Source organism: Ixodes scapularis, unplaced genomic scaffold (assembly GCF_016920785.2).
Source record: "Ixodes scapularis isolate PalLabHiFi unplaced genomic scaffold, ASM1692078v2 PGA_scaffold3__209_contigs__length_174095766, whole genome shotgun sequence".
In the NCBI taxonomy this organism is placed as follows: domain Eukaryota; kingdom Metazoa; phylum Arthropoda; class Arachnida; order Ixodida; family Ixodidae; genus Ixodes; species Ixodes scapularis.
The window spans coordinates 59,400,279-59,424,212 of NW_024609868.1; the positions used below are offsets into that span (position 1 = coordinate 59,400,279).

The 23,934-nt window shown below is 45.7% G+C and overlaps 1 long non-coding RNA gene across 1 annotated transcript; it reads right to left on the reverse strand.

The window, feature by feature from the left end:
- Nucleotides 1-16,676: 16,676 nt before the first annotated feature.
- LOC121837398 lies at nucleotides 16,677-23,162 on the reverse strand. Its single transcript, XR_006078154.1, has 3 exons — nucleotides 23,102-23,162; nucleotides 20,889-20,994; nucleotides 16,677-16,733 (listed from the first exon to the last, which is right to left on the reverse strand). It is a non-coding gene; the product is annotated as an uncharacterized LOC121837398 (long non-coding RNA).
- Nucleotides 23,163-23,934: the final 772 nt, after the last annotated feature.

A 23,934-nucleotide genomic window follows, 5' to 3' on the forward strand; every position in this document is an offset into this window, starting at 1 on the left:
ACAGTTAAGTGTAATTTTGTAACGCTTCAATTACATTTGTCAAGCTGTAACGCTCGGAGTAATTCAATTACTATTTTTCTGTAATCAATTACAAAATCAATTACACAATTACCAATTACATTTTTCATTCCACAATTTTTTTTTCTCACAAAAATCAACATAGTCACTCAGCCATGGAGCAAAAATGATTGACATTTTTTTAACATCTAAAAAAAATAAAACTAGGATTAGTCGACAAATTCTTTTTTCTTTTGCGCCACGCTCTTCTACAAGCGCGCCTCCAACCTTGGCTGGGGAGTTCCGGATCTCGTTGCAGATTGCTGATAAAGTCGACGGGAAGCGGGAACTCGCTATTGACTTTTTAGTGGGCTTTGTTCCTTAGGTCGACGCGTCAGCTACACGACAAGGTCCGGGTCTGAAAACAAAAAAGGGAACAATAACCAAACAAAATTGTGTACGCAATATTTTACTGTGTATTTGTGTATTTCTGTCATCGCAATAAGAAGTAACGTGAAAGTAACTTGAAAAGTAATCAATTACTTTGCAGTAATTGTTCAATTACTTCTGGGAGGCAGTAATCAGTAACGGTAATCGGTTACTTTTTTGACTGTAGTAATTGTAATTGTAATCAGTTACTCTTTTTCAGTAACGTGTACTAGTCTGGTGCAGGTGTATTATATGGACAGAGAGACATAATCTAGGGTGCTAATCCTTATGATAAGTAGAAAACTGAACTCAAACTCCCTAATGAAATTTTTTAACTAGCAAAAATTAAGATGCAGTTTCAATCAGAAACTTGCTAAACGCCATCTAAGATTACTAAAAAAGTAAATTTAAGAAAGACCACGCACGCGGAAAACACGGTAGCACGAAAAGGTTAACACTCGCGCAACATTCGTCAATCTAGCGGTGCGAAGACGCGGATGATCACCGAATCACCCGTGTTTTCGAACCGCTAGCCTTGCGCGTGTTGCTTGAGCAGTAACCTCGGCGCACCCACAAATTTCTCACGTGCGTGAAGACTTTCTAAATTCGACAGATTTAGTAGTTTTCTTAAGGCACTCACTAAGTTTTTATTTGAAACCGTATGCTTATTTTTACTAATCAAAACGACGATTAACAAATTCTAGTTAGTTATGCGATCTATCGTGAGGATTAGTTCCATATAGTATATCCCCCTCACCGTATAACTCGTGTGCATACACCACATGAGTGTACCTTCCAGAAATTTTTGTCCAACAAATGTGTTCGAATTAACATCGAACACCTTGTATACGAAAAGGAAGGAACACGTAACGAACATAACGAATAAGTACTGAGAACAGGTTGCATTAAGTGCAATGCGTTTTCCTACTTTGCCCAATATGGCACACAGTGTTGTTTCCAGGATCACTTCACCATGAACCGGGCACAAAGTTACGTCAAGATGAGTAAACTGAATCTTTGGAAACTGCTGCAGATAAGGCATAGGGTTTTGCTAAAGGTTCATAGGTCTACACTGAGACCATTCACGCAGCGCAACTGAACTAAAGCATGTTACTATAGTACCACTTATGCTGTTTTGCGCTCAGCATAAAGGCAATTCCAGCGAAGAGCAGATTACTTTATACGACTAGAGTTGTGAAAGAGCAGTAGACCCAACGAACTTACCCAACCCCAACGGAACGACCTTTCTTTACTGAAGTTCTTGCGACAGATTAAACAATAGATATGCCTCGGGATCAACACAACGCAATAAAATCTGCTCTCTTCTGCAGAGGTGTGTTGACCGGTAATCAGCCTCGAGTGAGGGTGAGTGAACTTTCGTAGCCAAATATTCAGAGCGCGACAAATACAGCAGATTTACCTGTGTTGGTATCTGACTAAAGCCATGTATTTGTTGTTAAATTTGCACTTTAAAAGGGTCATTAAACAATATCAACAATATTGGGTTGGAATTTTCATGACTTCACAGAGTTCGCACAGACCGCCGCGGATTCAGGAGCTACTTTGTTACGGTGAAATTGCGAGAATAAAAAGGGACCATTTCTTTCATTCCTGCGTTCGCAAAGCTTCATGACGGAATTGCGGGATCGAAATCACCCGAATGGCGACAGTCGAGCACGGCTAATGGACTGGACACGAGATCTGCGTGAGGACTTGACTTCGGCTCATAACAATCAATGCCTCGGTGTAAATTCGGGTAGTGGCTCGCGTCCAACCACCGGTGTGATGAGAATAGCCGAACTCTAACAATGCCTGGAGGTTACCACGCATTTTCTGCTTTTTTAACCCCAGCACTACACTCGAACTTAATTAAATTATCTACCTCCACAAAGTCGAGTTCTCGGAAAAAATACGCAATAGACGACAATATCATTGTTGTAAGAACATTGATACCATCTACCAACAATTACGGCTGCCTATTTAATTGGGTTTTAGCATTAGCGGAATCCATGAGAAGTATTTTAATGTTTTTTGCCTAGCTAGGACGGAAAGAAGACAGCATTGAAGTTGAAATGTCCAAACCGCCATATCGTGTAAAGTTCACAAGAAAAAAAGTAGTATATGGGCAGAATAAATGTTTCGCTTTCAGTAGACAGACTGCTCGATGAATGCAACTTGTCAAGAACGCATTTAATGCTACTCTGGGGTTCTAAGCATCTGTATGTCAGAAGCCGCCTTTGAAACTAATGGACTTAAGTAGTTTAGCGGAAAACATTTCTCGTAATCCAAGGGGTAACTAAGCATAACCAAACTTACATTTTATTTAATCGTGAAGGCCATTAAAACAAAGTGCTTGTACTGAAAACACGTTGCGCTTCAGGATCCTTTCGGGAAATTTCCCCCCGAAACATATGTTTTTGATTGAGTCTTTGTTGTTAATAAAATTAGAATTTCTTGATGAAACATTTTTAAGATGTAAAAAAAAGACCTAGCTGGAGAAAGAAAAGCAAGTATTAACTCCAATTACAATAAGTTCTCAAATAAAAATTGCCGCAGGCTTTAAACAATTTCCTCAATTGCATTTACATTCTTTACTCAGATGGGAACTGAAGCATGTCTGAATGAAGAAAGTTCTAACTGCAGACCATTTGTTCAGACTTCACTGTCACTGGCAGGCTGTTGTACCATCTGCCTTTGTTAAAGATATCCAGTAAAAACGCTTTTTAAAATGAAGCCAAATATTTTTTAGAATTATAATTTTGGAGTAAAAGCACCTATGTAAGTTATTCAGGTGTGTAAAATATTGTGTATATATAATAATTTTTCTAGTACTTATTTCAATATAAACAAAACAAAGGCGGCAGCAAAAAGCCAACATTTCATCAGCTTTCTAAATTTATCACAATAGCCATCGCAGTGGCAGTGCCCTACTTAGGTCGCATAAATATATTTACGATAATCTAGATCTGAGGGCAAGAAAATAGGATAGAGTAAGGGAAGCACGGTAGCCACTTCTCGCAAAAGCACATATCGTTAGTTAAACAGCAGCTACGTGCCACCCAGAAAACACAGTTCTGCTTTTAGTCTGAGTGGCAGAGCGGCGGCTTGAATAAGACGACCGATCTCGTAAAAGAATGCTGCTTTGCATTTTTATTTGGGTCACAAGTGCATTGTTGCAGGCTTGTGTGGATAGCCTCCACGGTGGAACGTAGGGGGCCTGAACCCTCCCCCCCCCCCCCATGTACGTCTTTAAAAACAAACAAACAATCAAATGCCTCACGCTTCGCTCATATCATTAGCCGGTTTGCGACACGTTTCTTTGATATTCCCTACAGGGTGTTTTTTTTAAGCTTTGCAAATGTGTTTAAGTAAAGCCGTTAAAGTTACACTTATGCGGCTTGTGCATCTGAGTCATACCGCTAGGGGGCATTATAGGGGTGGATAATGTTTACGATAAGTCGGCTAATTAATTAAACAAAATCGTTAAATAAGTTTTAGTTAGTGAATATAGACATAAAGTTTCAATTAGAAACTTAGAGAGCGCCATCGAAAACCCATAATTCGACTCTATAAAATTACTTGAAGCTCGTGGGAAAGTAGGGGGCGCATTAAAGTAACCACTCGTGAAGCAGGCGCGAAGCTGGCAGTGGCAAAACGCGGATGATTAGATTATCATTGCGTTCCGCCTCTGCCAGCATCGCGACTGCCCCACGAGTGGTAACGTTTGTGCGCCCCCGATTTTCAATGAGCTTCAAGTCGTTCTAAAAATAGTTCATTTAGTGGTTTTCGATGACTTTTCTTAGATTCGAATTGGAACCATACCTCTATTTTCACTAATTAAAAGTTAATTAACCAATTTTAGTTAATGAGCCGACTCATCGCAAACATTATCTACCCATATAATGTCCCCCTGGCCGTATAACCAACCTGCAAAAACCGCTTTAGTGTAATTTTCACGGCTTCTTTTAAACAAACCTGTAAAGTGTAAAAACAAAGCGCTATTTTATTCATGTATTCAATCCTAAAGTTAGGCGAGTGCGGGACATGTATCAAAATAAAGTTGAATTTTTCAGATTGATCGCGGATTTATAATCTGGGAAAACTGGATCGTTAATATTCCTGTAATGCATTTGGGATAGTCAATCACTGAAATCTACGGAGAAAGCTGAATGACGAGGCTCAAATTATGTTTAGGTCTAAAAAAAGTGTCTGCGCTGCGCAAAAATAATGATGCTTACCAGGCTCAGTGCCACATTGATGACATGTTTTTTGCACGTCTAAACACACTCGCCAAGTACCTCCATCTAATAAAGCGACTCTCAAGTGCTCTGGGGGAAAGTAGCCGCTCCAGATTTTGTACAGTGTTCATATTGATATCGATGTTTATTGCTCACCCAAAACCACCATAATGGTTTTGACATTGCTGGACAGAAGTCAGATTTATAAGAATTTCCAGCATGCACACCCCATATGGAACCACAATATTTATATTAAAACCTTCATCACAATAGGACTATCGTAAAAAAAAGATATAATAGACAGATCAGGTACTTAAGTTAAGTAAGGCATGGGAAAAAATCGTGATGGAGAAGTATGTTGCATGATGTCGGAATACGATAAATTAGCGATTCTTCTAATCCCCTGTCAGGATAAAACATGTCCCAATTTCATGTAAATTTAGCTGGCACACGTAACGTTATGGTGCTCAAAAGATCAGGAACGTAAATTACAGCCTGGATAAGCTTTTGTAGAAACACCGCATCTCGGCAATGCCTTCGGTCACCTAAAGCACTGACGTTCAAAATCTTAAGCAGAGAACAGTGTTCGAATAAAGTCTCCTGTGAAAATGTCGGTCATAAACTATTCGAACCAAACGCCTTTGTACCACATCAATATGCTTACATTCAGTTTTCGATAAATGGTGCCCCGCGAAAGAATTAAATCCTGTCGAATTGAAGCACAAAATAAACGTAATATGGCATCATGTGCTTAAAAGTGCCATGTCAAACGGGGGATCATAGCAATAATTTCAAAACCGGTACCACAACGTGAGTGCGCAATTGAGTAACACACCAAGGTCCCTAAAAATGACATCAGCTCAAGTAATAATACAGTTTCCCTACGTGTATATACTGAAAATGTACGTGATCCCTGCGCCTCGTTAGCGAGATGACTTTTGTTTTGTTGGTATTCAAAGGCCAACGGTTGGATCAGCACCATTGTGAAATACTCAACTGATTCTATGAGAGTTCATTATAATGTAAAATACATATTATATGAAACTAACAACCTATTAATGGGGCATGAGTAGAAGCGCGTTAACAATCAGTGCCGTCATTCGTTTGGTCGCCATTTGGAAATAATTAGCTTTATGTACAGTTAATTAGTGAATCGCCTACTCACGGTGTTAAAAAATGGGGACCCTAAAAAGGTTGTCTTTGAAGATTTTGGCACCCTCGCCTGAATATACTATGCAGTTGTATTGAAACCAGTCGTAATGAGATAAATTTTGACTGACTTAGCTCGCTGTTCTTGGTTTACTTTTTTGTGTTCTGCTTGATGTGTGCACTAGAAGATGATGGACTTAATGTAGTGCACAGTATTTTAAGTTAGAAAAATCGGGAGCGTTCATATGTAACGGAAAAATATCAAAACTAATGAAGAGAGTTACGAAGTAGATGCCTATTTTCCAGATGCAAGCTAGCAAGCCATGTGTAAGTATTATGTGAATAAATCTCCCGCTTACCACACTATACTTATAAATACTAAGCGAAACTGGGGTATGTGTTTAGAAATCACAAAGGAAGATGGCTCGTAATAAAAGGCGTTAATTTGGGTGTTTATACTTTTACTATGGACTATTAAAGCGCTATATCTATTTTTCAAAGACCATCAAATCAAAGATTTCGCCAACGCATTTATTATGCTAAAAGAATCAAGGCCCTAATCTATTTATTGTGAACGCTCTGCTCAAAATCACTTTTGTTTTTTCTAAAACTGTTCTTTACTTTAATTTATAACAGATACAAATAGTGTCTTAAAACAAACGTGGTGCTTTAAAAAAACAAAACAAAAAAGGTTGTGAGACCACGCTTACGCATCACTTGACCATCTTAAACTGGGACACACAAAAAAAAACAGGGTAAACGCGGATACCCAAAACCTACGCTTTCGTATGAGGAAACCACCCGTTTAACATAAAATCCCCCCGCATAGTTTTATTTCGCGTGTTGAGCTTGACCGGGTATCGATCTCCTGGGGGGGGGGTCTTTTTTTTTTCTTAACTCTCTGAACCTGAGCGCCTAAGGAAATCTCGGCTAGGCGACCCACACCTCGAGCAGATTCGTTGAACTGGAAATTATTCGTCTTCTCGCAATGTTTACAAAATAGCTGTGTTTGTGGGAAAGTGGGCAGACGAAAAATTGAAGGGCCGACTGTAAAACCGTAATAAAAGGTTTGAGAAAAAATAAAAACTTTCGGCCAGGACACCGTTTCCGAGAATGCGATCCGTCTTCCTCAACTCACCGATTGAGCTTCCACTTTTTCTCTTTTATTGTGAAAGCAAGCTCCAGCAGCCCTTTGGTTCTGAGATTACATTAACCCGTGCATTTTCGGTGGCGTCAATTACAGACTTTGTGGATATTGGCTTTTGGTCCTCAGTAAGCGCCATCTTAGATGCTATGCACCAAATTGATGGTGGTTTACTCTGAAGGCGACTCTTGACAGAAATAGGGTTTTACCAGCTCATAGTGAATTAATGATATCAGTAATTGAGATCCTTTTAATTGTAATCGTTGTTATTTTTTTTTTGTTTGAATAGTCACGCTTATTTTGGTTTCATGTTAAGGATGTCAGTCGCCTTAGCGCATTTCGTCCTTCAAATAGTTGCTTTAGCAATCTATCAGTATTTTCCTCCAATAAAAAAATGTTAACTTCGAAAGAAATAGTAATACCTGTATTGTGCCTTAGTAAAAAAATATTTTTTATAAAAAACAAGTTCCGGATAAATAATATTTCATACTACATTTACGGTATCCTAAGCATGAAGAGGATTAACTTTTTTTACGCTGGAATATCTTGTGCGCCTTTACTGGAACTTTTAGTACAACTGGCCGGTAGTAAAATATGTAAAGCATTATCATGGCATTTTTTTTCCCCTTGCTAAGTACATTTTTATGAAACCAAGGGATTGTCGAAAAACACAAATGGAAATGCTCAAGCGCCAAAATAATATACCGGGTGATTCAATGAGAAGGCAGGCTTTTTAAATCGACCGGAAAATTCGGTTTCTTAACCTATCGCGCTACGACTTTGTGCAGTGTTGCCCACAGATGGTGCATTTTGTTTGTAAAATTTCCAAAGAGCGAACTTACCTGAGGAAAAAGTAAAGAAAGAAAAAGCCTTAGCTCCTATGGAAACGCAGCAACGCCACCGGTCTGCAAAAAACACAATATATGTATATATATATATATTGCCACCCGCAGAGCCGAGAAGGCAACGCTCGGTCACGGTCTTCTAGAAGATTCCCGGTCATTCTCGCAGCAGACGTAACTTTCGTTCTGCTTTGTTATTCTCGAAAGTGCCAGTTCATCCTCGCCCCGAGCGCGCGACGCTCGAACCTTCTTTGCCGAACTTTCGAGATAGTGACGCAGGGTAGATAAGCGGCTCCCGCGACCTTGTCGAGTCAGTCCCAGTTTCGCTAGCGCTCTGTAGTGCCGCCGAACCGCCGCCCGCTTTTCTGCTACCTCGACGCTCTTTCTTTATTTATTTTTGGTTGGCACAAGTTCGCCCATTAAATCTTTATTTTCAGTTCACTGTTCGGCTTTTCGTCACCTTCATTCGTGACATTTCTGGTGGAGGTGCGGGGTACTTTGCACGGGTTTCATACGGTCTACTGCCGAAGAAGATCAACCAGTCGACGAAGCCGACCATGGACCCCCAGTCGTCGCAGACCCCGACCGTCGCCCCCGTCGTCTACCTGCCCGTCGCCCCTCGTACACCGACGTCCTTCCACGGCGAGATCTGCGAAGACGTCGAAGATTGGTTGCAGCAATACGAACGGGTGGCGCTGCACAACCAATGGACTCCGGAACAGCGTCTGCAAAACGTCTATTTTTCCCTCGAGGGAACGGCACGACACTGGTTCGAGAATCGTGAAACCTCGATTACGTCATGGGACCAGCTGAAAGGAGAGCTCCGAGGGACGTTCGCCAGTCAGCACCGAAGGGAGAGAGCCGAAGACCTCCTTCGGACGAGGACGCAAGGCCCCAACGAAAGCGTCACCAGCTTCGTTCAAGACGTCCTGCGACTGAGCGCGCGTGCCGACCCACAATCCACCGAAGACAAGAAGCTGCGTGTCCTTATGCGCGGGGTGAGGGACGACATCTTTGGGGGCCTCGTCCGCTACCCGCCGACCACCGTCGAAGCGTTTGTCACGGAGGCTACGAACATGGAGCGCGCCCTCCAAGCACGCGCCTCCTACTACCAACGACATCCCGGCGTCGTTGCCTCCACACTGCTTAATGACGACATCGGCGCCCGTACCCGCGACATCCGTGACATTATCCGAGACGTCGTCCGAGAGGAGCTCCGGAAGCTGCTCCCCGCTGCTGAGCGTCCGGCGTCGCTGTCAGTCACCGAGATCGTGCGCGACGAGGTACAGCGGGCCTTGCAGCCTGAAACTCCCGTCAACGAGCAAGCCCCTGAGGAACCGCGGCTGACCTACGCCGCCATGGCCAGACGACCGCCGCAAGCTCCCCGCCAAGCTACGGTGCCACCACGACGTCAACCTCCAGCGCCACAGTACTCCCAACGTCGCGAAGAACGGCAGTACGTGCGCCCGGAAAAACCAGCACCCAGGAAAACCGACGTGTGGCGAACGGCCGACCGACGCCCGCTTTGTTACCATTGCGGGGAAGCCGATCATGTCTATCGCCGTTGCCCGTACCGGCAGCTGGGGTTACGAGGCTTCCACCCCGACGACCCGCGACCACGTTACGGAGAGCGACCTAGGGACATCGACGAATACCTCCGCCGTTCGCCATCCCCAGGACCGTCTCCCCGCCGCGGTTACCGATCGCCATCACCGCAACGCCCTGCATCGCCTCATCGTAGGTCCCGCCGAGAGAGCCTGTCTCCCGTGTCCCGCCGGGAAAACTGAGTGCGGCAATACCGGGAGGTGGTATTGCCGATGACGAACGACGCCAATATCCTCCACAAACGTCGGAGGGCTCCCACACTAGCCACGAGACGGATAGGAACGACGGTTCTTCGACGGTGTCGAATAACCTCGACGTTACCATCGACGGCCACGACGCGAAGGCGCTCATCGACACCGGAGCAGACTATTCGGTTTTAAGTGGGAAGCTCTCTCGCCGCCTTCGGAAGGTGATGATGCCGTGGGAAGGTCCGAAAATACGAACCGCCGGTGGACATCTCATCACACCAGTGGGAAGGTGTACTGCGCGCGTGGACATCCACGGAGAGACCTGCCCCGTGAAGTTCGTCGTCCTCAAAGACTGTTCGAGAGACGTCATCCTTGGCATGGACTTCCTCTGTGAGTACGGTGCTGTGATCGACCTTGGAGCAAACAGGTTGACGCTGCGAAAGCCCGTGCTACCTCCGGAGGAATCCAAAACTTCGCCAGCCGCCGTCCGAGTCCTTGCGGACCACGTGAACCTGCCGCCACGGTCGAGTGTTCTTGTGCCCGTCGTGACCGACGCAGTTGCCAGCGGGAAAGTCCTTCTGGAAGGCAACGTCCAACTGCTTCTCGGAAGAGGAATAGGCGTCGCAAGGGGCGTAGCAGAGCTGCAGGATAGACGTTGTGTGGTCCTCGTGACGAACTTTCGACCGGAGGCGCAGCATCTAACGAAAGGTGCAACTATAGGACACGTCGAGGAACTCCGGGCCGACGCCGAAATCGCCGCGATCTCCGAAGAGCCCTCGCCATGTCAGCCGTCCAGTACAGTGCCGCAACAGCTTGACGTTAACCCCAAGCTCAGCGCCACGAAACGACGACAGCTCGGAGACCTCCTCGCCGAGTTCGGCGACTGCTTTGCGACGACGTCGAGGGTGCGCCAGACAACAGTTGCGAAACACCGCATCATTACCAACGAGGACGCGCTCCCTGTGCATCGGCCGCCGTACCGGGTCTCCCCAAAGGAACGAGAGGCCATTCATGAACAAGTACAGGAGATGCTCAACGACGACATCATTCAGCCTTCGAGCAGCCCTTGGGCCTCTCCAGTTGTGCTGGTAAAGAAGAAAGACGGAACGCTTCGATTCTGCGTTGACTACCGGCGGCTCAACGCGGTCACGAAGAAAGATGTGTATCCGCTCCCCCGCATCGACGACACGCTGGACCGGCTGCGCCACTCCCGATACTTTTCGTCGATGGACCTTAAGAGTGGCTACTGGCAGATCGAAGTCGACGAACGGGACCGAGAAAAGACTGCCTTCGTCACGCCCGACGGACTGTTTGAGTTCAAGGTGATGCCCTTCGGACTGTGCACGGCGCCGGCAACGTTCCAACGTGTCATGGACACCGTCCTGGCAGGCCTCAAGTGGCAGAGCTGTCTCGTTTACCTCGATGACGTCGTGGTATTCTCGGCCAACTTCGACGAGCATTTGCGACGCCTTCGGGCCGTTTTAGAGGCAATCAGGACCGCTGGACTCACACTCAAGCCGACGAAGTGCCGGTTTGCCTACGGCGAACTGAAGTTCCTGGGCCACGTTGTGAGCAACGAAGGTGTAAGTCCTGACCCTGAGAAAACTCGCGCCGTAGCGGCCTTTCCACCGCCCACCGACAAAAAGGCCGTCCGAAGATTCCTTGGACTTTGCGCATACTACCGGCGATTCGTTGAGGATTTCGCCAAGCTTTCTGCGCCGCTAACGCGCCTTACGAAAGACGCCGTGAACTTCGAATGGGGTGGAGAACAACAACAGGCATTCGACGAACTAAAGCGACGGCTCCAGTCACCACCGATCCTCGGCCACTTCGACCAATCAGCCGAAACGGAGGTCCACACGGACGCCAGTAATACAGGACTCGGAGCGGTACTGGTCCAACGACAAGACGGTGCGGAGCGCGTGATCGCATACGCTAGCCGGACGCTGTCGAACGCGGAACGCAATTACTCAACGACCGAGAAGGAATGTCTGGCCGTCGTCTGGGCCATCACGAAATTCCGCCCATACCTGTACGGAACTCCTTTTCGGGTGGTCACCGACCACCATTCGCTGTGTTGGTTAGCGAGCCTGAAGGACCCATCGGGACGCCTCGCTCGATGGAGCCTACGACTGCAGGAGTACGACGTAACCGTGGTCTACAAGTCAGGCCGAAAACACAGCGACGCCGACTCCCTGTCCAGAGCCCCTGTCGAGTCAGCTACCGGATGTGCCAAAGACGACGACGACGACGACCACTTTCTTGGCGCGGTGAGCATTCACGGCATGGCAGCGCTCCAGCGGGACGATCCTGAGTTGCGTGCATTGATCGACCACTTGGAGGGACGAGGGGGTACGATTCCCCGAGCCTTCTCACGTGACCTGCCAAGATTCACCGTCCGGAGAGGTATCCTCTATAAAGAAAACTTCAGGGACAACAACTCGACGTGGCTGCTGGTGATTCCTGCCAGTCTTCGAGAAGAGATCTTCCAAGCCTGCCACGACGACCCAACATCTGGTCACCTTGGCTACAGTAGGACCCTTGCACGGATCCGAGAAAAATACTACTGGCCCAAGCTTCCGAAGACTGTCCACCTCTACGTCCGTTCGTGCCACGAATGCCAACGACGCAAGAAACCACCGATGAAGCCGGCAGGTCTCCTGCAACCGATCGCGCCCCCGATTGCACCATTCCAGCAGGTTGGAATGGATCTTCTCGGACCTTTCCCACCGTCGGCGCAGGGAAACCGGTGGATAATCGTGGCAACTGATTATCTCACCAGGTACGCCGAGACAAAAGCACTCCCGTCGGGGACCGCCGTGGAAGTAGCCAAATTCTTCGTGGAGTCTATCGTCCTCCGACACGGCGCTCCCCAAGTCCTGATTACGGACCGAGGATCCTCGTTCATGGCGCACCTGACACAAGAGATACTCCGCCTGAGCCACACCGACCACCGCCGGACCACGGCATACCACCCGCAGACCAATGGGCTGACGGAGCGACTAAACAAGACCATCGCCGACATGATTTCTATGTACGTGGACGTGGAACACAAGACGTGGGATGAAGTGCTGCCCTACGTCACGTTTGCGTACAACACGGCGATTCAAGAAACTACCGGCGTTACACCCTTTCAGCTGGTGCACGGCAGAAAGTTGACGACGATGCTCGACGCCATGCTGCCCCACGATCCAACGGACGACGGCACCGACGACGCCCAGCTGGTCACCCAACGAGCAGAAGAAGTACGACAGCTAGCCCGTCTTCGAATAAAGAACCAGCAACGTGTCGACGCAGGCCGCTACAACCTCCGCCGCCGCGACGTGGAGTTCCAGCCCGGAGACAGGGTATGGGTGTGGACGCCCATTCGCCGCCGCGGCCTCAGCGAGAAACTGTTAAAACGCTACTTCGGACCCTACAAGGTCATCCGCCGCCTTGGGGACTTGAACTACGAGGTGCTCCCCGACGGAACTCGCCCATCAGGACGCCGCCAGCCACGACCCGAAGTCGTCCACGTAGTTCGACTCAAGCCGTTCTACGCGCGTTAGGATTGTGAAACTGCATGTTTGTTTTGTTTCGCCGTAATTGTTTTAGCCATTTCCGTTTTCCTTTCGTTTTGCATCGGGGCGATGCACTTTTAAAGGGGGGATAATGCCACCCGCAGAGCCGAGAAGGCAACGCTCGGTCACGGTCTTCTAGAAGATTCCCGGTCATTCTCGCAGCAGACGTAACTTTCGTTCTGCTTTGTTATTCTCGAAAGTGCCAGTTCATCCTCGCCCCGAGCGCGCGACGCTCGAACCTTCTTTGCCGAACTTTCGAGATAGTGACGCAGGGTAGATAAGCGGCTCCCGCGACCTTGTCGAGTCAGTCCCAGTTTTGCTAGCGCTCTGTAGTGCCGCCGAACCGCCGCCCGCTTTTCTGCTACCTCGACGCTCTTTCTTTATTTATTTTTGGTTGGCACAAGTTCGCCCATTAAATCTTTATTTTCAGTTCACTGTTCGGCTTTTCGTCACCTTCATTCGTGACAATATATAATTTTTTTAACTCCACCAATTTGAAGAGCAAAGTTAAACTCGCATGGGAGTTCTATTGCTTGTAGATGTTCCCTTTAGATTAAGCGCAAATCAGCATTCTCTTTGCTGTAGAATATAAAGAAATGTACAAGGTAGTAAATTTCTTAACGTATACGCTTATATGAAACGCACAAGGGGTACTAATTCTTGCGAGTCCAAAATTTTTATTTGTTATAGTCTAACTCGTATACGTTGCGTGTTGTTCTATCAAAGAAAGGTAAGAGCGCACGCAGCTCTTCAATTTTACTTGATTTTTTTACACTCCACACACACACAGACACACACAAAAATGACTTCGGAATCACATGAGCTTGTAGTAATTTTTTTACAAAAACGGTACAGGAGGGGCTTTAGATGAACCCTAAAAGCCGCTTACTCTATCCTCCTACTTAACGACGAATCACCTACGTGGACTGATCGTTGCGTTGCGATACATTATTAATCGCACCGTCTTACTGCGGGAAATGTTAATTACATTTTAATGTGTTTTGGAAGATAATATTACGTAAGTTGTCACCACGTTTAAGATATTGTCTCGTTTTGTAATTATTTGTTAGCCATTGTTATGTTCCTATCTACTCAATGGCACCATCCCCACACGGCGCTGTATACTGGCTAGGCTGCTTTTTGGCTCCGCTTGACAGGAGCAAAAGACGCTGAACTTGAGTTGTCTGCAAGCGACGGAAAGCATCCTCATTACCGTGTCCTCGCACAATTGCCGAAGCCCGATTTGATTTCGAAAGTTTAGTCGGGAGGAAGCACGTAATCGCTGTAAAACTAGAAATAATAGTATTATGGTTATGGCATGCGCTATGAATAGTTCTATATTCACCAAAGCCTGATACGAAGGTATTATAACTTATAATGTCAGAATAGCTGTTCGTCTTCCTACACCACTTGTTGGCTTGAAACAAAATTACTTCAAGGTTTCACACCTTTTCTAAAAATACTTTGAGACTACAATGCGTTGCTTTGTTTCAGACTGCAACTATGAAAAAAATCATTAAATATTTTATAAGCACTTTTTATGATAAAGGTGCGCGTTTCGCTTACTCACCTTTGTAACGAGTGTTGGCTCGTTTTTCCCAAAATGTATGCAGCGTAAATTTTCAAGAGAAGTTGGATGCAATTGGTCTGTTATGTATATATATATATTAGTAAGGCCCCGTTGTCTGTGAAATGCAAAAACTTTGAAAACCAGCTCTACTTACCTCTCACTAAAGAGATAATGTAAGAAGAGCCAGATTCTTTTCCCAATTGGGGTAGCTGACAACTAAAAAAAAAACAATACGTGGCCTATTATGTTCACGTTTTTTTGCTTTGTAATAAATTCTTCGGCATATTTACAGGCTAACAAGGAATTTCATCGTATGCGGTTCGATAATTAGATGCACGGTACTTGACACGCACCGCGTCTATGAAGTTGTCAGTAACCATATTTAAAAGGCTATACAGGCAACGCCGCTCTTGTATGTTTTTTTTTTTTGTTTTTGCGGACGAGTAAGCCAATTTTTATTTAGGGTAGTCGCTGAACACATGCTTCACAACTGAACCGAGTTTCAAAGTTTTGTGGCCCGTTTCAGTATAGTTTCGTGATGAGTAAAAATGAAACAAAACTTCGAAAAAAACATTTTGATAAATGATTCCACCTTTGGAATCTCTGTAAAACAAAGCAATTTTCAAGTACATGGTATTGGTTCAGGATGCAGTTGTGGAAAATGACGTTATTGATTGACGATCAGTCTTTTTTTTACAAATAAAAATATATGTCAGCGAAGTTCGACAGCTTGTGCGATTTTAGATGAGTGGCAGAAGCGTTTTTGTAGCGATGAATACACTCCACATAAATAAAATCTTCGCATTAAGTTAGCCATTATTCATTTTGCAATAGTTTTTTTTTAAATAATACTTATAAATACATCGGCGTGCAGTTTGCTAAACACAATTTGATATCATACGACATCTTTGACCACAAGGTTTAACTCGCCTCATAGGATCACAACAAATATAATGTTTACTTTTCCATCAAGCACAAGCCCAAGTAGCACAACTCGCCGGTTTGGGACTGGGGCGGTACCGGTCTGCCGGTAAGATCCTACTGGGGCGACGCTGAAAACGCACCGCGGGGCGACAACGGGCCAGTGAGATTGCCAGTCACTGGCCAGTGACTGGGACTGACTGGGACGCCCGGCACTGGGCGTCCCAGCGAGTTCCCGGGATGCTGCCAGCACAAATCCCCAGCGTAGTACCAGTAACGCGGTAAGATACCAGCAAGACCCCAGGCTAGCGGCCTCAAGCCATACAGTCCCCGGGCTTGTTTTGTCCCAGCGAGTTCCCGGGCTGCTGCCAGCACAAATCCCCAGCGTAGTACCAGTAACGCGGTAAGATACCAGCAAGACCCCAGGCTAGCGGCCTCAAGCCATACAGTTCCCGGGATGCTGCCAGCACAAATCCCCAGCGTAGTACCAGTAACGCGGCAAGATACCAGCAAGACCCCAGGCTAGCGGCCTCAAGCCATACAGTTCCCGGGCTTGTTTTGTCCCAGCGAGTTCCCGGGCTGCTGCCAGCACAAATCCCCGGTGCACTACCAGCAGTACCGCAAGATACCAGCAAGACCCCAGGCTAGTGGGCTAAAATCGTACAGTTCCCGTTCTTGTCATACAGCCTAACATGTGGTTTTGTGTGCAATTTACACCTGAATAGAAATGATGTAGTTCATAAGAAGAATAATTTTAACAACAAATGAGTGTAAACAATTATGTTGCACTGTACATGAAAGTAAATTTCTGGCATAGGTATACACCTTAATGGTAAAGCGGCTGCCACAGCCATCTGTCGCTCATACACATGATAGCAAATAAAACATACAAAATTGTTACCGTAATTGTTTATTGCCAGTTCCAGTGAAGCTACAGCTTGGCTGGTCATCATGGGCTTGTCGCTAGAGGAGTGCGCTGGATGAAAGAGGCTGCATGTCACGGGCCTAGGAAATGTTCTTCACACTTTTCATGCAGCTTGTGATGCAAGTCAACCATGCACCCAGGAAGGGGAGTCCTTCATTAGAGCACCTGCAAAGAGAATCAACAGCACAGTAAAATGACAGGGTAAATCAATACCAGCTGCACATGATAATCCAGAAATTCCAAACTGGGCAAGCGCTTAAAAGGTTAAAACAGCGCACAGGACGACGGACAGGGTAAAGGACACGGACAGAGCGCTGACTCGAAACCAAATTTGCATTGAACTCAACGGCGCAATATATACACACTATTGAGAACAAAAAAAAGAAAATCAGCCTGAAAAACACCCAAAACAAAAGCACAAAAACTAAGTAAGTATCACCTCTAAAAAGATAAACCAAGCTAATCAAGTGGCCAGAAAACCAGAGGCATGAGACAAGAAGCCCATGTAAAAGAAAAACTTTTTGTAACCAATGCGTTAATTGTCTTCATTTCATTTTCAATATGGAAACTATATCAAAACAAAAATACTTTGATTGCCCTAAGGGACACCTGTTACAACACACTGGATAACCAAGCGGCAAAAATGGCCCAGTTATCTCATAATCAAGGTTAGCTATTTGCATGAAGAAGGCCCACTTCAAAGAAAGGCTCGTGGAAATCATCTACTTTAATTCAAAAGGGCATGTCGAGAGACGGGCAAACTCGCCGGAGTAGTTGGCATGTAGTTTAACATTGCCGTTCGTCCCGATAGGTGCAAGAGATCCAGCATTTTTAGGTAAATATAGCGATTCATTAGTCTTACTGAGACAATGACAAATCATATCCTTGACATATTCGCGACCCTAGCAAAACGGACAGCATCAAGCGGGATAACCAGGAACCAGCCAGAACAGGTCGCTCTGCGCCTCTCCACGTCTCTGGCGGCTTTCGCGGACACGTGTTGTCGACGCGGTGGCAAACAATGTAATTTGATGAAGGTCTGAATATTTCTCAAGTTTGCCTGAGTGTTCATCAGTGTGATGAAGCCTCAGTAAATTGTTTTTTTCTATCACGTGTTTGAAAGCCTGTTTACTCCACAACACACAATCGCGTGCTTTCAATTTCTTGGATGGGGAGGAATCAAGGAAAAACGCTTTGATATCTTCTCTGTCTCGAATGACATTCAAAGTGACGACTACTCGGTAACTGATAAGTGGTATGTAAAACAGACGAGGTGTTTCACTGGAGGGAACCCCAATGCTGCAGTCAAGTGAATGGGAAGGTTCAATAGCTGCTTTTCTTGAATTTGGCTGTGTTTGATTAGCGTCAAGATTGAGCCACCCACGCTGGTCGGTGCATTGGCTATTCATCTTGGCAGCTTTTCACCGAAAAAGCCTCTGGACCACACCGAAAAAGTTGGGCTGATTTCGCATCTACTTGATTCTCGAAAACCTCCTCGCTGCATACGATTAATGAGGGATATTGTCTGCTTTCAAAAAATGGGGGACGCCTCTCGCAAAGTTAGAAGCTGTCACGACATTATGATCTATTGCGCCTCCAATATTTATAATATACCCTCGTTGAAGCCAGCAGCAATATCCGTCTACATTGCTCAGGTTGTCCGGCCACAAAAGATACTCTCTTTCTCCACTCAGGATTTGAAGTCAAGTTTAATGCAGAGGGGTTCTGCGTGAATCTCCGATGAAGACTATCTTCAAATTTGTCCGCAATCATCTCCGTGCTGCCGGCTAGAACCATATGGCTGAGTTTAGGTAGTATCTCTCCGTCTGTCAAATATACTTTGATTCAGCAGTTCACCTAATAGCTTGTCAAGCAAGCTCATATTTCAGCCCAAATAATATACTAATATCCCTTTAGTGGGACATGGTACGTAATATAATGCATAACCCGCACATTCGTCAAAATGACTTCGATTGTCACTAAAACCTGAGTTGAAATACGAGTATCAGCTGCTTAGTGGGGCTCAAGAAGCTCAAGCTTGGCTCAAGAAGCGCTTGCTTAATTTTCGTAATTTTCCTGCAGCCTGTGTTGCTGATCGAGCAGACGACTGGAGCTGTTTCTTAATACGCACAAAAGCTCGATTTCGCTGACAGATAAGTCGTATGGTCGAGTGATGCGAGTTAGTTGAAAATTACTGTCGGTGGAACAATTCTGTAGTCATCGCTGCTTTCCTTACCTGATCAAAACTGATTAGAGTCTATTACCGTCTCTCCGGAGCCCATAGTTTCGGTAATGAACGAAACCTCCGAAACAAAAGTTTGACATGAAAAGAACAAAAAGCACCGGGAAAACAAAACTATGCTCTGCAAGTTTATCTGCACCGGCTACACTTAACCGTCGCAGTTGAAATACCTATAAAATAGGGCACTAAACAAAAGAAAATCTGTTAAATTGAATGCGCTACCCGTTCAGGCGGCCCGGCCGAGCCGACGCGACCTGTTCCCAGCCGCCATGTTTGTTTGGTGGTGGCGCCCCCTATAGATTGTTGGAGTCGCGAATACAGCTCATTGTTGTACACATACTAATGAGATTGGGTAGACACATGTAAACATATAATATATTGCAGAGTATGGCCCCTGTGTTCCCACATAATGGCAACCTGACTAAAACTCATCTGCAGACTTCACCAAATAAAAAATAGCGACTTACCCAGAAACTAGTATATACTATTAGCGTCTACCATAAACTCACATTGAGTGTTTACCATCGGCATGCCCCATAGCCCTTGAAAACGCCCGCAAGCCTCACTTACTTTAAGCATATAACATCATATGACAACAAACATTCCCTCGTGATCATCATTAATATCTACAGGTGCGAACAGTTCAGGCAAATCAATAGAAAGATAACAAATCAGTAGTGAGGTGGTGTACAGTGGCTGGTAGGTGCAGGTTAATATGTATGGGACATCTATTTTCTGAGTAATATTGCTTATCTGGTCAATTTTCTTCACAGACCCATCACATACTGAGACAAGGTTCTCAATACAGTGAAAAACAGGAAGGAGGAGTGAGTTCCAGATTTAGCTTTGCACAAGCTATGTGGCAACTGACTTCATCCTCTTAGAATTTATTGGAGTGGATCTGGGTATGATTATGTCTAGCCCAACAATACTGCTAGGAGTACCTTCAAAACCTTCAGAAAGGGGTAGAGGAAGTTTGAATCATAATTTCCGTATTGCGATGAGAGCTGCTCATACTGAGAATTGATGTGAGTCAATGTCGGCCATCCTTCTGCCTGAAATATCTATGTGTCAGCCACCCCCTATCAGAAAAAGTTTTAGCCGAGCGCTTTTTACGGGCCGTTCCGCTCAGCCACTGAGCAGGAAAGTAACCAGGCACGCACGTAACGCTCAGTCGGCAGTGGTCATCAGGGTGCAGGAGTTGTCTGCTCCATCGGCATCTGCGTTCCGACTGGTCGTTGCTGACTGAGCGTTGTGAGCATGCAGGTGCTTTCCTTTTGAGTGGAGCGGGTCGTAACAATGCTCAGATAAAACTATCTAATGTCTATGTCGCAGCCTTAACAGCCAAACGAGCAGTCTTCTTCCTCGCTTGCACAATAGACCAAAATTGCACTGCATACTGCTTTAGAGGCTTGTTGGCATGTTTCACACTTACTCTCTGCAGACAGCTAGGACTGTCGGTAAGCGAGGAAAAAAAAAAGTGTGAACACATATCATGCACGCCAAAAGAAAACATCAATGGAACTACACGAGACTGCATTAAAGTGGCCGATTGGGCGCGTTTTATACCGCACAGCCACTGTGTGTGCACAAGTAAACTAGCTCTACATATACCGCTCAGCACACCACAGCTAGGCTGAATCACATAAGTGTCACACTTGCTGAGCTTGAAGTACAGTCGTGATCTCTACGAGTGTGAACAAGCGATCGTCGACTGCTCAGTACTGGGAGCATCATGCACCAGCGGACTTGCTTTCCTTTTAAAATGCCTTGCGAACCAAGCATGGTAAGTCATCTGATAAGGAGAGAACGTCACCACGGACAGCACCGAGCAGTTGATAATCGCCTGCTTACCTTCATATGTATCAAGTCTCTACCTGGCCGAAGTAGGCAGTATGTGTGCAGCAGAAACGGCTGTACTGAAATCTCAAAAGGATGAAAGATCAGAACAGGCTTGGTAAGCTTTCACGTTGCAAGTATGCCCATGCGAATTTCACTTTCTAAAACATAAACATGCATTTCAAATTGTCATCCAGGACAAGCTGCTATTACACAGCTGTATATATAAGGCAGCTTACCATCAACAACCTTTGCAGACTGCCATGGACCTGATCCTCGGGTCGGCTGGTGATGCACGAACGAATTGGCCCAGTCGATGCTAGCTTCCGTTCGGCAAGGGCTGCACTGAGTATAAAGGTGAAAAAAGTGTTGTAGATAATGTGAAACAAACAAAAGCAATCCTAGCATCCACAATTCGCTAGAGGCACTGAAAACAAAAATCAGAGGTTGGGTCAATTATGTTAATGCAATATACTTCGGACACATACCATGACTGCAGGTAAGATATTTGCTGCCTTCAATCTAGATCTGCTTGAAAATTTACAAGCCAAATAACAAATATTTTATAAGCTGAAATATATTTCGATGGAACTACAAAATCTGAAGACTATCTCTGCAAATATGGTGCTATCTAGTACACCAGGGATGAGTAGAATTGGATTACAGCATCCCCCTTACAAAGATTGAAGCAAAACAAGTATAGACTCTGCCGTGCCACTACAGTAAAACCTCGTTAATTTGGATCTCATGGGACCGGCAATAATGTCTGAATTATCCGAAGGTCGAAATATCGAAAGAACAAAGAAAGCTGCGCGAAAACGTTTCCTTTATTTTGAGAAGAAATCTGTTATTACCGCCTGCTTTCTGGACGACACTTGGGCGGAGACGGCAACTTTCCTTAGCGCGGTTGAGTGCTCCACCGCACTCGCACTGTCGGAGCTACGCATCCCGTGCGCTGACAATGTAGTACAGCAAGGCCTCTTCTAGTTTCGGGTGCACCACCTTCCAAGGCCGCTTTCTTTTCGTGTTGAACTTCTCGCTCTCGAAAGCCTGTAGGATATCGGCCACAATTTTTACGTATGTAGCCAAAGTGCTTCTCTTGACGTCGCAACCTTCCATCACTTGTCGAGAGACGCCGCCCTCCAAGGCCCTCAGTATTTCCACTTTCGTCGCTAAATTCTTAGCCTAGTACAGCTGCAACGGAAAACGAGTAGCAAAACTGACCAGTAATCGGAGCGGCGAAATCGCGACAGCCGGCGCTATTTTCCCCGAGCGCCGATAGCGAGAGTGCCAGTCACGATGCATTTTTCAATGCAGGGGTGGCCGGCGAAAAATTGAGGGATAGGATAGTTGTTAAAATGGCGGGCTTTAGGATCCCCGCGTTGAGGCATAAAACGTGACTGTCACTCTTGCTATTGGCACGCTCGGGAACAATAGCCCCGCGTGTCGCGATTTTGCCGTTCCGGTCGTCGGTCACTTGTGCTACCCTTTTTCCGTTGCAGCAATGCTTCTGCTGCTTCCATGCCAGGAGAGTAACGAGCTGAAGCACGGCGATCCAGAGCAAAACTGGTGCGAAACACGGAGAACCGAAAGAGCGAAGAACCATGGGAAAACCGGAAAAACCACGTGCGCACTTCGGATGGATAGCGGTCATACCCTTTGGAACAGACGGTAGCTAGCACCACCTGCCGAATTTGTCCGAATTAACCATAGTGCGCCGCGTTCCCTCCGAATTAATGAGCGTTTGCTGCCATTGACTAATACATATGTTTGACGGGACCGGATCGACAGTTCAAATTATCCGAATTAGCGGGGGTTGAATTAACGAGGTTTTACTGTACAACAGAAACGACTCTACTGTGATCTCGTGGAGATCAGAGTTCGGAACAGGCATGAAGGATTTGGCACGAGAAATATGCCAATGTCATTATTCATTTTTGCAACATTAAAATTACTCTGAAAGTGCAACCAGCTGCAGGGTGTATTCACGCAAATCTTGCGAGTGCTGAATTGTAGGCACAGTGCCCTGGTTGTGTTCATGTGCGATATATGACCAAATACCATAGAGACCAATACTGCAAACCTCTCCGAAAACCAATGGGTGCGGTGGCGAACGGCGTGAGTGGCGCTGTGCACCTCTCTTGCTGTCCATTTGTGTTTGCGTGTTGCCACTTCCAATGGGAAGGCTGCAGCCATTATTGGGAACATTAAACAAACAAATAAAAATACAAACACAACACACACAGCAATACTGGCAGCAAGTTGAGACGCACTTCTGTTGTAAACTCAGCATTCCGCTTACGAATGGGATGCGCAATTCCCCTAGAGTGTTTCATTCCACGTGAGTGGCATCGGAATTGCTAAAGGCCAGTCCATAAACACAGTCTGCGTTAAAAACAATCCTATCAGCAATAAGTTGCTATTATATTGCTCAATATATAGAGCACCTTACCATGAACAGCCTTGGCAGTCTTCCATCAAGCCTGGCCTTCAGCAGAGGAAGCTGTCATTCTGTGTCGCCTCAGGACACTCACATCAGGATGGTGAAAGTGAATGCCAACTTCTACTTGGTAAGGACTGCAGCAAGTATAAAGATGAAAACACAGATTAGAATATACGATAAAAAATATCATGGACCAACTTGAAAAAAGTGCACAAAAAGACAAGGACAAAAGGATAGGAACACAGAGGACGCAGACTGGTGCACACTCACAACTTGATCTATTGAGCATAAAAGAAAAAAGAAAAAGAATCAGAGAAATCAGAAAAACTGTGTTCGGAGAACGTGAGCTTCAGAAACCGGGGCGTGAGCAAAAGATGTCAGGTAGATTGTTTTACAGACACTTTGGAATTAACAACAGCCTTTCCATGTAATAAGGTGGTGAGTTCATTCTGAATGAACATCCTGAAAAATAACAGACAAAAAACAAGGAATAAAGGAGAGGAATACATACACTACATACGAGTGTAGACTCCCAACTCACAAATTGGAGAAGAAAAAAAATAAAGAATGCGGAAGGAGCTTTAGCAAAAGTTCGAACAGGTCCAAGTGGAACGTGCTGACTCCCACCCATATGCATAAGACTGTAAACACGATTTTCTTGGCAGCTCAGGTAACAGATGGATGTGCGAACACATTGGTGGCCCATACTATGAATAACAAAGGCCTACAATAATTCCCTTGTATGTTTTTCACAGTATCTGCTAATTATTCACGTTTTCTCTAAAAGCCTCGTCCCACTAGAGTGACAAACACCGATTTTTGTCCGACGACACCACAAAGTT